Source organism: Myotis myotis, unplaced genomic scaffold (assembly GCF_014108235.1).
Source record: "Myotis myotis isolate mMyoMyo1 unplaced genomic scaffold, mMyoMyo1.p scaffold_m19_p_8, whole genome shotgun sequence".
In the NCBI taxonomy this organism is placed as follows: Eukaryota; Metazoa; Chordata; class Mammalia; order Chiroptera; family Vespertilionidae; genus Myotis; species Myotis myotis.
The window spans coordinates 10,858,083-10,874,032 of NW_023416390.1; the positions used below are offsets into that span (position 1 = coordinate 10,858,083).

General features: G+C 39.1%; 1 pseudogene; it reads right to left on the bottom strand.

The window, feature by feature from the left end:
• Nucleotides 1–11,586: 11,586 nt before the first annotated feature.
• On the bottom strand, nt 11,587–14,969 carry LOC118661471 (annotated as a pseudogene).
• Between the last annotated feature and the right edge of the window lie 981 nt (nt 14,970–15,950).

The following is a 15,950-nucleotide window of genomic DNA, read 5'->3' on the forward strand; positions in this document are numbered from 1 at the left end:
ACAGCCGGGCTCAATTTTACTTCTTAATCTCTTTACTTTTTTCACCCATTCCTCCAATCCTCCTCCCCTCTGGCAACTGTCAGTCTGTTCCTATACCTCTGAGATTGTTTCAATTTTGTTTTTTAGATTCCATATATAAGTGAAGTCATGTGGTATTTTTTTTTCTCTGACAGGCTTATTTCACTTAGCATAATACCTCCAGACCCACCCATGCTGTCACAAATGGTAAGATTTCATTCTTTTTTTATGGCTGTGTAATTTCCCATTGTATATCTGTACTACCACTTTCTTACCCATCCTTTATTGATGGGAACTTGACTTGTTTCCATATCTTGGTCCTTCCTTGTTTCTCCTTCTGCATGTCTTAGCAGTCATTCTCCATTTAGCCCCAGCACAGTGCCCAGCTTCCTCTCCATTTCCTCATAGTCCCTGTCCATTCCGTATCACCTCAGTCTTTCCTTCCTCACTCACTTTCAAAGCTAAAGCATTGTTTCATTGTGTGACCTTAAATTCCTGTGTGTAATATGTAAATCACAGTTATGGATTTTATTTCTGGGATGATGCCACAAAACATAACTTGAGAAGACCATGATAATTTTCATGTGAGAGAAAGTACAGGGATGGAATGAGTCTCAAATGTTTTATCTTTCCAGCCAGTGTTGCTCAGTGGTTGAGCACTGACCCATGAACCAAGGGGTCCCAGGTTCAATTCCTGGTCAGGGCACATACCCAGGTTGCTGCCTCAGTCCCCATTAGGAGGACGTGCAGGAGGCAGTTGATCAATATCTCTCTCATTGATGTTTCTCTCTCACTCTCCCTCACCCTTCCTCTCTAAAAAAAATCAATGAAAACATATTTTTTTAAAAAATCTGTTTTATCTACTATGTATTTGCACTACTTATGTGGCTTTGCTCAATCTGAGCACCAGAATATTGGCTGCAATGATTATGTCAGACCTCGGCAGTGAGACCCCATATATCCATGAAAATATTATAACTGGTTTTTAATTTATAAAGATAACTACACTATTAAAACTAAACCTACATAACAAGCAACAATACCAATACCTGTGTGTTAGATATAACCTAACTCCTCAATCAAAAACTGATGAGAATTCTTGGTCTACAAACATTTTTGGTTATACTGGTGAATAGTGCTCACTTGATAGTGATAAAAATTCACATACCTGTCAGGTGCCTCTTTTGGTAGATTGCACTTAATATTTTATTTCTTTTACTAATTTATTTTGTCAAGGCTCTTATTATAAGATAGAAAGTAGGTGAAAAAACTCTTATATGTTTTTAAGACGATTTTGATATTTCCGTAATATGTTCTGAAAATGCTGCCTAAATATTTAATTATTATCCTGCAATGCCTGTTACACACTTGTTCCTACTTTGCTTAATGACTAATCATCTAGAAGAAAACTTTGCCAACACCAGATGTGTTAATTTGCTAGGATTGCCATAGCTACTTACAGACTGAGTGACTCAAACACCAAAAATGTATTTCTTAGAGTTTCAGAGGACAGAGTTTAAGATCAAGGTGTCAGCAGGTTTGTTTCTCCTGAGGCCTCTCTCTTTGGCTGTTGGACGGGCCATCTTCTTGCTGTGTGCTCACATCACCGTTCCCTTGTGCACACCCATCCCTGGTCCTGGTGTCCAATGGTTTTCTTAGAAGGATACCATTCAGAATGGATTAAGGCTTATCATAAGGGCCTGGCTTTAATTCAATGATCCCCACAAAGGCCTTTTGTCAAATTCAGTCACATTCTGAGATACTGGGGGTTAGGACCTCAGCATATAAATTTTAGGAAGTACAAATTCAGCCCATACACTGGGTATTTTCACTTTTCAAAATCTTAGTTCCCTTTCTTCTTTACTTTTCAAAATCCTCTTGACTTGCAAATGTGTTTTCTTTTTAACAGAGGTGTCTCACAGATATTTAGACTTCAGAGACAGTAAGTAACCCTTAGCTTCCAAAAAGCCTGTACTTCTGTATTGTTTTCTTACAATTTTCCTCTTCTTTTACAAGATACACTTGAAGGAAAACAACAACAACATAGTAGGAAGAGTAGTGGTTATCAAGATTTATTAAATCTAAAGTAAGTAAGATTACTCTATTACATTACATTGGCATAAGGACAGACTCACAGAAGATTGGAACAAAATAAGGAGTTCAGCAACAGGTCAGTATACATATAAGCACTTAAATTACAACATAATTGGTGCTGCATATCATTGTTGTTAGTCAATTGACTAACATGGAAAAAATTAACTTTTATCCCCATTACATAGCACACACAAAAATCAAGTCCAGGCATATGGCAGTATATCTAAATGTAAAAGGTAAGCTTCTTAAAGATAAAGTGGTTTTCAAAGTGTGATCCTCAGACCACCAGAATCAGCATCATTTGAAAGTTGTAAAAAAATGCAAATTCTTAGGCCTCTTTTCTGACCTAAAGAACTAGACATTCTGGAGATATGTAAAAAAACATTTCCTTTTTTAGAAAAAACACAAAACACCTCACAGATTCTGCTGATGCCCACTCATGTTTGACCACCACAGTTTAAGGAGACTATCTCATGACCTTGGAGAAGGAGTAAATAATTTACAGAAGTAAATAACAATCATCATAATGAACAATATTAATCAATTGTATCCCATTAAAAATTCTTTCCATCATAATACAAGTTTAAGAGAGTAAAATGTAAACCAGAGTCTGGTAGAAAAGATTCACAATACATACATTCAGCAAAGAACTAGTATACAGACATTATAAAGAACTTCATATCAATAAGGAAAAGACCAACATTCTCCCTGACCACACACACACACACACACACACACACACACACACGCAAATAGCTAAAAATGTAAACTGGTACTTCACAAAAGAGTGTATCTAAATGGCTAATAAGCATATGTTAAGTACCATTAGTCAACAGGAAAATACAAACCATAAACAACAATTAGATGACCAAAAATACCAACACAAGAATGGCTAAAATTAAAGGGGTTAATGATATAAAATATGAGTGAGTTTGTGGAGAAGATGAAAGGGAGACTGGTAGAAGCACTGTGAAAACCTGTTCACCAGTATCTATTAAATGTAAAAATATGTACCTCCTGTGACCCAGCAATTCCATTTCTGTGCATATTCTTATGAGAAATGAATGTTTATGTTATCAGTATAAAAGCACAAAAATGTTCAATGATTCACACCCTACAAAGTCAAGGACTGTCCTTGAGGTTCTAATGCCCCCATATCTGCAGTTTTGAGCACCCACAGCTGATAATCCCTTCTCACAGGTGTCCGACCACATCATGTAAAAGCCTTAAGACGCAATGGGAAAGACTTGCAGTGCAGCTAAAGTTTGGGGCTGTTGCCTTGCAGTCTCTGGGGAGGAAATGCACTGAGAAAATGTGAGACAGGACAGAAGAGGTGCCTGATACAAGCAGGTTTTTTAAAAAAATTATCTCTATAACAAGCAGGTCTTTATGAACAAACATATAAAATATAATATATACACAAAACCAATTTTTTTATAGGAAATCTTCCATAGGCTGTCCAGTCTGTTCAGTAACTGTTTAACTCCCAGTTATTCAAATACAGACATTCACAAGCATCAAGTTACAGCTCTTTAATGCTGTCTAAGGAGAAATTCCTGTGAAACTCTATGTTGCTCACCTTCACTCTATTCGAAATTAAAAACCAGTGCCTGTCCAGGTGGTGTGGCTCAGTGGTTGAGCATTGACCTATGAACCAGGAAGTCTAGTTTGATTGCAGTCAGGGCACATGCCCAGGTTGCAGGCTGGATCCCCAGTGTGGGGTTTGCAGGAGGCAGCCAATCAATGATTCTCTCTCATCAATGTTTCTATCTCTTTCTCCCTCTCCTTTCCTCTCTGAAATCAATAAAATATATTTAAAAATAAGACTAGTGAGTTAAAAACAAACAAACAAACAAAAAACACCCTTTGCCTGCTGTGCAGCTGTTCACCTGCAGTAACAGCTGTTCATCGGTTGGGACCGTTACCCTAACCCACCACTCTGAGAAGAGAAGGCAAACTCAGCATGGAACCTTGCAAGTAAACTATTGATGTGGGCAGCTTGACTCTGGTGTACTTACCCCATGTAGCTTCCCCATAGTTACAGTCTGTCTCACATGAAATCTCTATATTGCACTGTAATCTGAAAGTCTTAATTTCTCCAGTTTTTGTTAGTTACTCTCCTTTAATCTCCAAATTAAAGTATGTATAAGAAATTATACCAAGTAAATTCCTGTAGACCAATTTAATTTCATTATTCTAAAACCGCAGTTACATAATTTCTACTTATCCAACTTGCATTATATTTTATTAAAAGTATCTTCAGGCAGATCAATTCTTATTCATATAAAAATTATACACGGTAAAACCTAATTGGGAAATCAAATCTTGAATTTTACCTGTAAAAGGTTGCTTTTGAAAGTTATCATTTATAGCCATCATTTCTACAGATATTCAGTATCCCCTGATGACTTGTGTAGATCTAAACAGTACTATATGCAGTTGTATCCACTAAGTATTTCACTTTGTTTGGTTTTGCTGCTAGTTATATTTATTTTAAGATGTAGATAAAGCAAAAGTAGTGCTCTGTTTTGGATTAGTTTATTACATGGCTAATTAGGTTCTCCAACAAAATTTGCAAACTGTGAACTAACTATTCAGACTCTGAACTGATAAAAGAGCATACAGATGTTCTCTGGTATATAGACTATCATGTCCTCTACAAATAAAGATTTAAGTTTCTTGGTTTATAATCTTATGGCTTTGATTTCTTACTTTGTCATATTAATTCTTAATTAATAAGATTGGCACATTCACTGCAATGATGAACACAAATGGCCTTAGAAGAGAAGCCAAAAATGTCACCATTTAGTGCAGCGGTTCTCACCCTGTGGGTCGCAACCCCTTTGGCGGTCAAACGACCCTTTCACCGGGGTCACCTAAGACCATCCTGCATATCAAATATTTACATTACGATTCATAACAGTAGCAACATGACAGTTATGAAGTAGCAACAAAAATAATTTTATGGTTGTGTCACAACATGAGGAACTGTATTTAAAGGGCCAGAAGGTTGAGAACCACTGATTTAGTAGGATTTTAGCTGTTTTGGTTTTTTTTCCCTTCTTTATGAAATTGAGAAGGTGCCCTTTCGTTCCTAGTTCACTGGAAGTTTTCGACACGAGAAGGTGCTCAATGTTCCAAATGTTTATTTCTAACTATTGAAGTAAAATATGATTGTTCCCCTCTATTCTGTTACCATGGTGAATTATGATTGATTTTTAAATTTAAAAAAATCTTCCTTATCTGGTATAAACCCAAATAGTCATCATATAATAACCTTTTTATACACTGCTAGATTCGATTATATTTTGTTAGGAATTTTGTATCTATATTTATAAGAAATGTTGGTATATAGTTTGATTTTCTTGCAATTATCTTGTAAGTTTTTAATGATAGAAATAAGCTGACTTCATAAAGTAAATTAGGAATGCCTTCTTCGTTTTCTAAAACATTTTAATATAAGGCTGGTATTTCTTCTTTAAATGTTTGGATTCAAGAATCTTTCTGAGCCACAGGTTTTCTTTGTGGGAGAGTTTTAATAACACATTACTTTAATATTTATTATTATTTATGTTTTTCCACTATATTTTATATATGATATTTAACAATTATATTACATATTTTATTAATGCCAACCTAATCAGATGTTATCTTCCTACCTCAGTTAAAACTCGTTTTTAAGGAAATTTTTAAAAACAAATATTTATTATTGAAAGTATTACATATAACCCACTTCCCTTCCCCCACCCCGTGACCCCTTATAGAACATCACCGTCCCCCCACTCCCCCACATCCCCTACACCACCCGCCCACTGCCCCAGGCCTTCATCACCCTATTGTCTGTGTCCACAGGTTATGCATATATGCATACAAGGTCTTTGGTTGATCTCCTCCTACACACCTACCCTCCCCCCCCACACCTTCCCTCTGAGTTTCTGCAGTCTGTTCTATGCTTCTATATCTCTGGATCTATTTTGTATATCAATTTATTTTGTTCATTAGATTCCACACATGAGTGAGATCATGTGATACTTGTCTTTCTCTGACTGGCTTATTTCACACATAATACTCTCCAGGTCCCTCCATACTGTCTGAAAGGGTAAGAGACAGTATGGAGGGACCTGCTGCATAGTATTCCATGGTGTAAATGTACCCCAGCTTTTTATCCACTCCTCTACTGATGGCAGTTGGGCTGTTTCCAGATCTTAGCTATTGTAAATTGCCCTCCTGTGAACTTAGGGGTGCATATATTCTTTCTGATTGATGTTTCTGGTTTCTTAGGATACATTCCTAGAAGAGGAATCACTGGGTCAAATGGCAGTTCCATATTTAATTTTTAGAGGACATTCCATGCTGTTTTCGATAGTGGCTGCACCAGTCTGCATTCCCAGCAGCAGTGCACTAGGGTTCCCTTTCCCCACATCCTCGCCGACACTTGCCATACTTTTTATAATATTCATCCAGATCAATAATTTTATATGAATGTATTTTTTCAATTCTTTTCTTAAAATTTTTACCCGGGGAGCTCATAGCCATTTGGCCTGGAGGTCAAACCCTCCCTGGTATTAGCTACAACAATCAAGGTTTAACTATAAGACTGCGCACAAAGACCACTAGAGGGTGCACCAAGGAAGCATAACAAAATGCGGAGACAAAGAAACAGGACAAAATTGTCAATGGAAGATATAGAGTTCAGAACCACACTTTTAAGGTCTCTCAAGAACTGTTTAGAAGCCGCCGATAAACTTAATGAGATCTACAAGAAAACTAATGAGACCCTTGATGTTATATTGGGGAACCAACTAGAAATTAAGCATACACGGACTGAAATAACAAATATTATACAGACTCCCGACAGCAGACCAGAGGAGCGCAAGAATCAAGTCAATGATTTGAAATGCGAGGAAGCAAAAAAACACCAATCCGGAAAAGCAAAAAGAAAAAAGAATCCAAAAATGCGAGGATAGTGTAAGGAGCCTCTGGGACAGCTTCAAGCGTACCAACATCAGAATTATAGGGGTGCCAGAAGATGAGAGAGAGCAAGATATTGAAAACCTATTTGAAGAAATCACGACAGAAAACTTCCCCCACCTGGTGAAAGAAATGGACTTACAGGTCCAAGAAGCGCGGAGAACCCCAAACAAAAGGAATCCAAAGAGGACCACACCAAGACACATCATAATTAAAATGCCAAGAGCAAAAGATAAAGAGAGAATCTTAAAAACAGCAAGAGAAAGAAACTCAGTTACCTACAAGGGAATACCCATACGACTGTCAGCTGATTTCTCAACAGAAACTTTGCAGGCCAGAAGGGAGTGGCAAGAAATATTCAAAGTGATGAATACCAAGAACCTACAACCAAGATTACTTTATCCAGCAAAGCTATCATTCAGAATTGAAGGTCAGATAAAGAGCTTCACAGATAAGGAAAAGCTAAAGGAGTTCATCACCACCAAACCAGGATTATATGAAATGCTGAAAGGTATCCTTTAAGAAGAGGAAGAGGAAGAAAAAGGTAAAGATACAAATTATGAACAACAAATATGCACCTATCAACAAGTGAATCTAAGAATCAAGTGAATAAATAATCTGATGAACAGAAAAAAAAAAAAATTTTTACCCGGGGATATACTTTTATTGATTTGAGAGAGAGAGAGATCATTGAGTGCTGCCTCCTGCATTTGCCCTGACTGGGTTTGGAAGCCGAAACATTGGTATGTGCCCTGATCATGATCAAACCTGAAATCTCTCGGTGTATGGGACAACACTCCAAGCAGCTAAGCTATCCATCCAGGGCCTTTGCAATTCTTGTTTCATATTTTATTTGGAATTTATAGTCAAGAAACCAAGTACTATCCATAATTATATCATCAGTTATTACTTTTCAAAAGTAATAACTGTCGCCCTGGCCAGTTTTGCTCAGTGGTTGGAGCACCATCCCATACACCAAAAAGGTGGCGGTTCAGTTCTGGTCAGGGCACAGGCAGGTTGCAGTTCAGTCCCTGATCAGGATGCAAGGCAACTAATCAGTGTTCTTTTCTCACATCAATGTTTCTCTCTCTCTCTCTCTCTCTCTCTCTCTCTCTCTCTCTCTCTCTCTCTCTCCCCTTCTCTCTTTCTGTCTCCCTCTCTAAAAAAAAACCAAAACCAAACAAACAAAAAAAACCCCAAAACATATATATTTAAAAAAGAAAACTAGCCCAATCTGGTTTGGTTCAATGGATAGAGCGTTGACCTATAGACTGAAGGGTCTTGAGTTTGATTTTGGTTGACATGTACTTTGGTTTCAGGCTCCTCCCCTGCCCTGGCCCTGGTCAGGGCTCATGCATGGAGGAGGCAGTCTATCAATGTGTTTCTCTCATGTTGATGTTCCTCCCTGTCTTTCCCTCTCTCTTCCACTCTCTCTCTAAAACTCAATGGAAAAATATCCTCAAATGAGAATTTAAAAAAAGAAAAAGAAAAACATACTCTCAGATAGTAAAAATAGAAGAGTGTGTCCTCTTAACAGCAGCATATCCAAACACATTTGTGGGCCTAAAAGTACTCAATGAGGGGGCATTGCCATCTATTGAACACTTACTGTGTGCCAGGCATTGGGATTTATCTCATTAAGTCCCAATGACAGGCTGGGAGGTAGGGGGTATTCAACCCATCTCTTATCTGAGACAACTGAGGCTCAGAGGGGTGAGGTCACCCAGTGGCTGGAACCAAGGTCCGCTGTCCCAGGCCTCTGCTGCCAGAGCCCTCAGGAGGAGGCTTAGGCCTCCAGAGGACCAGCGAGGTGGCAGCTGGAGCTGGGCCTGTCTACATGAGCCATGTGCTCAGAAAAATCGTAGTCTGGAGATGAGTGCTTAACAAGTTCTCACCCATCATTGGAAGTTGGTTTGAAAGTACATGAGCCAATAGGAAGCTATCCAGAGTTGATTGCTAGCTAGGAGTAAGGATCCCCTTTGGTTTTCTGCACAGTATTTGTCACATGATCTGCCTTTACCACAGGTATCATCCTACCTTTCATCATCACTGTATCATAGTCCCAGAGATCCTAAATGAAAGTGCATGGATTTCCTCCTTTGCTTTTGTGATGTTGTTGTCTTGTGGACTTGGTCCGGGTTGGTAGTTTGCCAGGAGCCTAATCCATTGAATAGCAATCCGTAATCACAGAATCTTGCGACTGATATTTTCTTTATGTAGTTGGCACTGAGATGGTACCTACAGGTTTTGCTAGTTGTCCGTCCAACATTTCACACAGTGGGGAGTACAGGCAAAGAGAGCTTTGGGGCATAAGCAACAGGAACCTTTGAAAAATCCATCCTTTTTGGATTTAGGTTCATCCTAATACAGTTACTGCCAGTGTCACGTGTCAGCAGTATTTCATGTCTGGGAATGTGGTAGTAAAATTAAGGAGCAGCTCTTTTAAAAAGTGAGTTCCAGAAAACTGTGTTGGTAACAATCATCCTTCTGAGGTCTTCATATACTACCTTATGATGCAATGATGTAATGTTCTTATACATATTAAAGGGAGAAAAAATTTAAATACTTGTAAAGGTATACAGTTTAGAGGGTTACTATGTCAGTTTATCTAGACATATCCCATCAAGGAAAACCTAGTGGTAGCAATACATCTTCTGAAAGGAATTCTTATATTCATGCAACTTTAAAATATCTAAGTAATGAAAAGCATGCCCTGTTAAAGTTATAATGGAGATGTATTTAGGGAAGTTAGATACATTCAAACATAAGTCTGTCAGGTTAGTTGGTGAGTCCATTGAATTTTGGTACCTTTTTTGTTCAAAACTAATTTGCCTGGAATTAGCACATGTGGCTTCTAAATCAGTGACAGCCCAGTTATTCAGGATCAATATGTTCTGGTTGGTTTACTGAGAGCTTTGATTCTTTGCCTTTGACTTGACCATTTCCCCACAGAGAACTGCTCTGTCAGAAGTACAGGAAAGGTAAAACTGAAGTCAGGTGAGTTAGTGTAAAAGGCAGGAAGAAGAAGTTCAAGACAAGGTTAAAAAACACACATGCCTGTTTTTGGATGACTTGCGTTCTATTAAATCCGTGTTCTTTTCTTTGCCTCACACTTAACTTTCTTGTGTCTCCATCCCTACAAGTTACGAGGGTATTTTACAGCCAGAATGCCACTTTGTAAAGTTTTTCCTTTACTCTGTTGTGCATGTTTGTCCAATTCACATTTTTCTGTAGTTTCATATATCCTTAACCTAAAGTAATTTAAAATGGGAATGGGATAACTTTATTATTTACATAGTCTTGTAAATGGAACTTGTAATGTCTGGTTGTAAGGAGAATGTGAATTTGTAGGTAAATGAATTGTATGGCAACCAAGCACATCCCGTGGATTTGGGAGAGATAGAGCCTGAGATTTGAAGAAGGAAAAATAAAGGTACAAATTACAAACAACTTTAACTGCCAGCGCCAAAGGGCTAATTTTAAACATAGGATTTTTATTGCAGTATAGAAAAAATACTAATCTTAGGTCCATTCCACTTTATTTAACCCATAGTTCACAAGGGGTTGATTTTTTTTAATGGGTCTCAATACTGTTTTCTAAAATTACATTGTGATCTATAATTGTTATTCTATAGAAAACTGTACAGGAAGTAAGTAAATTAGAATAACTTCAATGGGAATATAACTTAAATTTTTTTAATTTTAAATAAATGTGTTTCCATTGCAGTAAAAAAAATAGGTGGCATGTTTATTTTGGAAAAAGGAGCTATTCTGTGGTTATTTACTTTATCAGTATTAAGTTATTATTTTACCCTTAAAGAATTGGTTGTGATAAAACATGTAAATTTACTGGTTTTGATTATGACTGAGTCTGTTGCTTGTCATGTTTTTGTGAGCAGTTATGTTTTTTAAAATATCTGTTTTTCCTTTTTGGTTAATATTGTGAGCATGGATGCCAAAATTATTTTTGCTCTAGATTCTTCCTTTTATTTAAAATGATTCTTACACTTATGACAAGCCAAATCCGCCTTTTAGAAGGTGCTATTGCTACCTGTGGAATAACTGGCAACAAGACAGGCTTTTTCTTTTCAATGGTTGGCTTTTACTCAAAGGTATTAAAAAATGGCAGTATTTGTAGCCTTGGGTATGTCCAAGATTGGGACTGGTTTGTCAAGATTTTCTTTTTTTAAAGGAAATAAAAAGAAAATTGCCACTACTGCATTTACTGAACTATTCTAAACTTAAGATTCATTCCTTGATGCTTGAGCCAGTGGAGTGAACCAGACCAATGGAAGTGTTGAATTTCCTGTGTACTTTTATGAATATTGCCTCAAATTTTCTTTTCATACACATCAAGCCTGAATTAACATATAAATAGTATATTCTTTTTTACAAATTGATAGAAAAATGTGTTTGTGTTAAGTAGCAAGATATATAATATTGTCACTAGTTACTTCCTTGTTTTCTCCTTCCTTGCTCTAGAACTCAGGTACCTGATCTTAGTGGTAAATGCTAAGCAAACTTAACACAGGCTTTTATTGAAAGCATATTACATACAGCTATACACTTTGTAAATGATACAAATTTTAAAAAGGCAGACTTTGCTCTCAGGCTTAAAAATCAGAAGGTGAAAAGAGGCCTACATGACTGCAACAACGGATAAAAAGTGAGAAGTAGATTCAGCAAAGTCCACTGAAAAGCGTGGTGGGAGTTCAGACGCTGCTTCCTCTTGTGAATCAGGGAAGGCCCCCATAAAGAGGTGACATCTGAAATGGCCTGAGATTCATCAATTTTTCAATATGTAGCGGTTGCTAGGATCTCATTTTATCCAGAGTTAAAATAAGAATTTTATAATCTCAGACCCAGGTCAGAAAGCAAAATTACCTTTATTTTATATTAATAAGTAACTGTTAAACACACAAATAACAACACATAAGCAACCAAAGTTGTACGTGGAGAGCTGAGCGGACATTGTCGCCATGCTGCGTTTAAATATGTCTGGAACCCCAGGGCTGCTGGATCTCATTCCAAAGGAAGAAGAATGGCAGGCGGCTCACAGTGTGACCTGATAAGAACAGAGATGGAAGTTACTCTGCATGAGGTGGAGGTGAGAATTGAAGAGTAGAAGGAAAGGGAGTGAGGAAAGAGGGACTAAGAGGAGAGAGAAGAAAGGTGGGAAGACAAGTAGGGAGTGGATGAAAGAACAGGAAAGATGGGCACAAAAAACTCACCAGTGCTTCCTAAGCCAAAATGCAAGAGCTGTCAGAAGCACCAGGGCCACCATCACTGCCAAGATGATCAAGCCCACGAAGTTATGCTGATGTTCTGTGGGTTTGGGTGCACACAGGTGTCATTTCAAACCCACCCCCTGTTTACTGCATTTCCCTGTCAGCCTTTTTTATTTGAGTGTTCGCCTCACCAATCTTTGTTCTGGTATCCTCTCTCTGTCTTCAGAGTTGAATCTTTCATCTAACCCTCAACATCTTCCTACTTCTGCAGGTCTCTCATTTTCAACTCTTTTATTTATTGAACTATTTTCATTCTTTTGGGTCTGGAGTCCATAAATCACAAATGTTTTACTTGGCTCTCCTGCTCTGCTTGTAGACTGCTATCTACTCCCATTCCCAGTGCAGGCCCCAGTCTTTCTTACCCAAGTAGAGGAGGATGTCCTGGCCTCCTAGGCTGCTATGTCTCACCCAGCAATACAGGCCAGATGTCTCAGTGGCTTCCACATCCAAGAAAACCTGAAGGTACCATGTCCCATCAGCATTGGCAAGATACCACTTTGTTGAGTGCCCAGTTGTACGTGTTCACCTCGCATCCACTTTACCCAAATTGGCTTTGGATGGAAGCCAGAGACATGACAAACCAGCATCTGATGGTCAGGACCAGGATTAGAGCCAGTGGACAGCCAGGCCTCTGGTTTTACTGCAGAGAACAGGAGAGATACTAAGATAAGAACTCTAACACAGACTTGGAAGTTCATATCTTCACATTAGCCTAGACCAGCGGTTCTCAACTTATGGTTCTCGACCCCTTTGGCAGTCCAATGACCCTTTCACAGGGGTCTCCTAAGACCATCCTACATATCAGATATTTACATTAGGATTCATAACAGTAGCAACATTACAGTTATGAAGTAGCAATGAAAATAATTTTATGGTTGGGTCACAACATGAAGAACTGTGTTTAAAGGGCCAGAAGGTAGAGAACCTCTGATTTACAGACACACCTGTCACATGCTGGGTCCTAGAGTACGGGATACTCAGAACTACGCTGACATTCTCCTCTCCAGGTATGTTCTGAGGACACCATACCACACAGAAACACACACACACACACACACACACACACACACACACACACACACACTTGCACCCAACAGGGCAGTGGCCAGAGTTCTTACCATCTTCATTGTCACCAGTTGCGAGGAGAACTGCTAGCAATGGAATTTTCAGAAACAGCATTTCCTTTACAGATGTTATTTCTTCTTCAGGAAAGTCTGTCTTTAGCTTCTGTTTTAAATAAAACTACTCCACAATACCTCTATTCTGACTTCCTTCTTCTACCAACAAACCACCACCAAAAAAACAAAAATAAAAAGCCAGTGCTCCTTCCCTAAACTCTAGACACCAATTCAGCCTCTCATTTCCCCTCCACTTCTGACTTTCAACTTCTCCCCTTGTTACCAGCCTTCATTCTGTTCATCTTTCTCTAATTCAGCCTCTATGGACTAAGTCTTATGTGGCATTGAAAAGTCAGTTTACCTCTGGGGACATTTTCTTTTCATTCAGACAATGAAAGCATAAAACCAAGAGGCTTTCTAATTCCTACCTGATGTTCTGTTGTGCCTGCTTTTTCCTGTCACTCTGTCCTTCTCTTGCCAAATTTAAATTTTCTTCAAATACTCCCTTCTTCTGTCTAAGCCCCACCCCATTACATCATATCTCTGACATCTCATTGGCTGCTTTATTTGATTTTCAGGATCTCCTATGACTGCCCTGTGTAACAGTATAAACTACTACTCCATTATCCTTAGGGAAGAACCAGTAGCCATCACAGAGACCACAGGAACCTGGAAACATAAAGAAAAATCTTCTCTGTTTGACTTGCATTGTTATATATTCATTTATCCAGAGTCACTGAGCACCTGCCTGGATACAAGACCTTGCAGCACTCATGAATATTTAGTGGTTTACAAGGCAATCGCTTTATTCAAGGAGATTTTTTCTACTTAAGAAGGAAGGACATAAACTAAAGACTATACACTTTAGTGTGTGGGTTTTTTGTTATAATGTATAGACTAGACAAAACAAGCCTTCTTGAAGCAAAGTGGCAACCCTTAACTGATGTTGCCCACACAGAATCTTGGCTCCAGTGATTTGCTCAGGGTGTTAGGTCTTTTGGGAATAAACAAGCCTTCTTTTCTGTCAAAGGACAGCTGCCATTTTGGACTGTGTGACTTGGCAACCGCCATGTTGGCTGCACAGCTTGAGCTCCCCTGGGGGCTGCCATCTTGAAACAGCAAAGGCCAACTCCTCCCTTTGAATTAGCCTATTGCGAAAGACTGTGCACCTGAGCAAGGGACAGGTCACATGCATCAGGGATTATAAATCCCAAGCAGACAGCCTGCTCAGTGTATGCATACTTCCAGGCCATGTGTGCTCACCCTCCTATGTAGATGTAAAGATGTTTGCCTTGCTGCATAGCTCCCGAGTATGTTTTGTGTTCTACCAGAACCACTGACTTGGGGGCTTGCCTTATTACTAACAATTTGGGGGCTCATCCAGGATACTGTCTATTGCCACAGGGAAATTAGACCTCTCTCCTGAGGAGGTGCACCCTGTTGCCAAGTTGCGGCGGCCTCGGCGAGGAGTGACAGCCATTACCCCTGGGCCAACTATGAGCTTGGGATCGAGAGTCAGACAGCAATGCAGGAAGGGCCCAAGCAAGACCCGTGGCAATCAGGTAACCTCATGCATGAGCCAAGGTGGGAAATTGGACTGAGTACTACTTTGGTGATTGGGTACCCTCGGAGGTCAGGAATATGTGACTGGAATGTGTCTTGGACATAAAGCGAGTGCAGATTTCTGATCTGTGGTTTTGTTCTCCTGTGAGGGAAGCATCCAGAGAGGGACAAAGCAGATCTCAGGGAGTATGAGAAACCTCCAACATGAGGGGTTGAGTACATAGTCACAAGGGTCCTGCCAAGGATGGGAAACAGAAATTCTAGGCCTAGGGAATACATTCCCCCAAAATAGTCCATTGGTAGAATGCTGAGGTTCTGGGGAGGCAAGTTCCCGAACCAGGGATAGAGACATTGCTCTTAGTGTAAACTTTTAGTGTTGCGCGTGCCTGTATGAGAGTGTATGTTGGTGTTTTATGTCTCGTTTTTTTGTTTAATTTGTTTAAAGATGGGGCAAAACCTGCCTTGGGGGAAGCTCAGTTGTGTGTGGTGGGCCTGAACCCATGACAGAGATTGCAGGAAAGTCCCAGCAGCTGCCAAGAATCCTTATTCTTGGGGATTCATCCTGCTCTCCCTGGCAGGGTGTTGGTCCACCAGAAATTCTTAGCTAGTTAAGATTTCTGTCTTTATGTCTGTAAAGTAGAGACTTTAATTTGCTCTTCCCTGATTTATGATTTTCTGTGCTGGGGTTAAAATTTTAAGATTCTAAGATTAATTTAAAAGTGTAAAATTTGTAAAGGTTGCAATCCAGGGGAGTTTAAAACAAAGGCCAGTCAGTTCCAAGACTGCTTGTGGTTAACAAACCATTATCTTCCCCACCTGAGGCAAAGCGGGAGGGGAAAGGGAAAAAAACCCACAAAGAAGCCAGAGGTTTCCAAGTGGCAGAATGGGAGGCGGTACT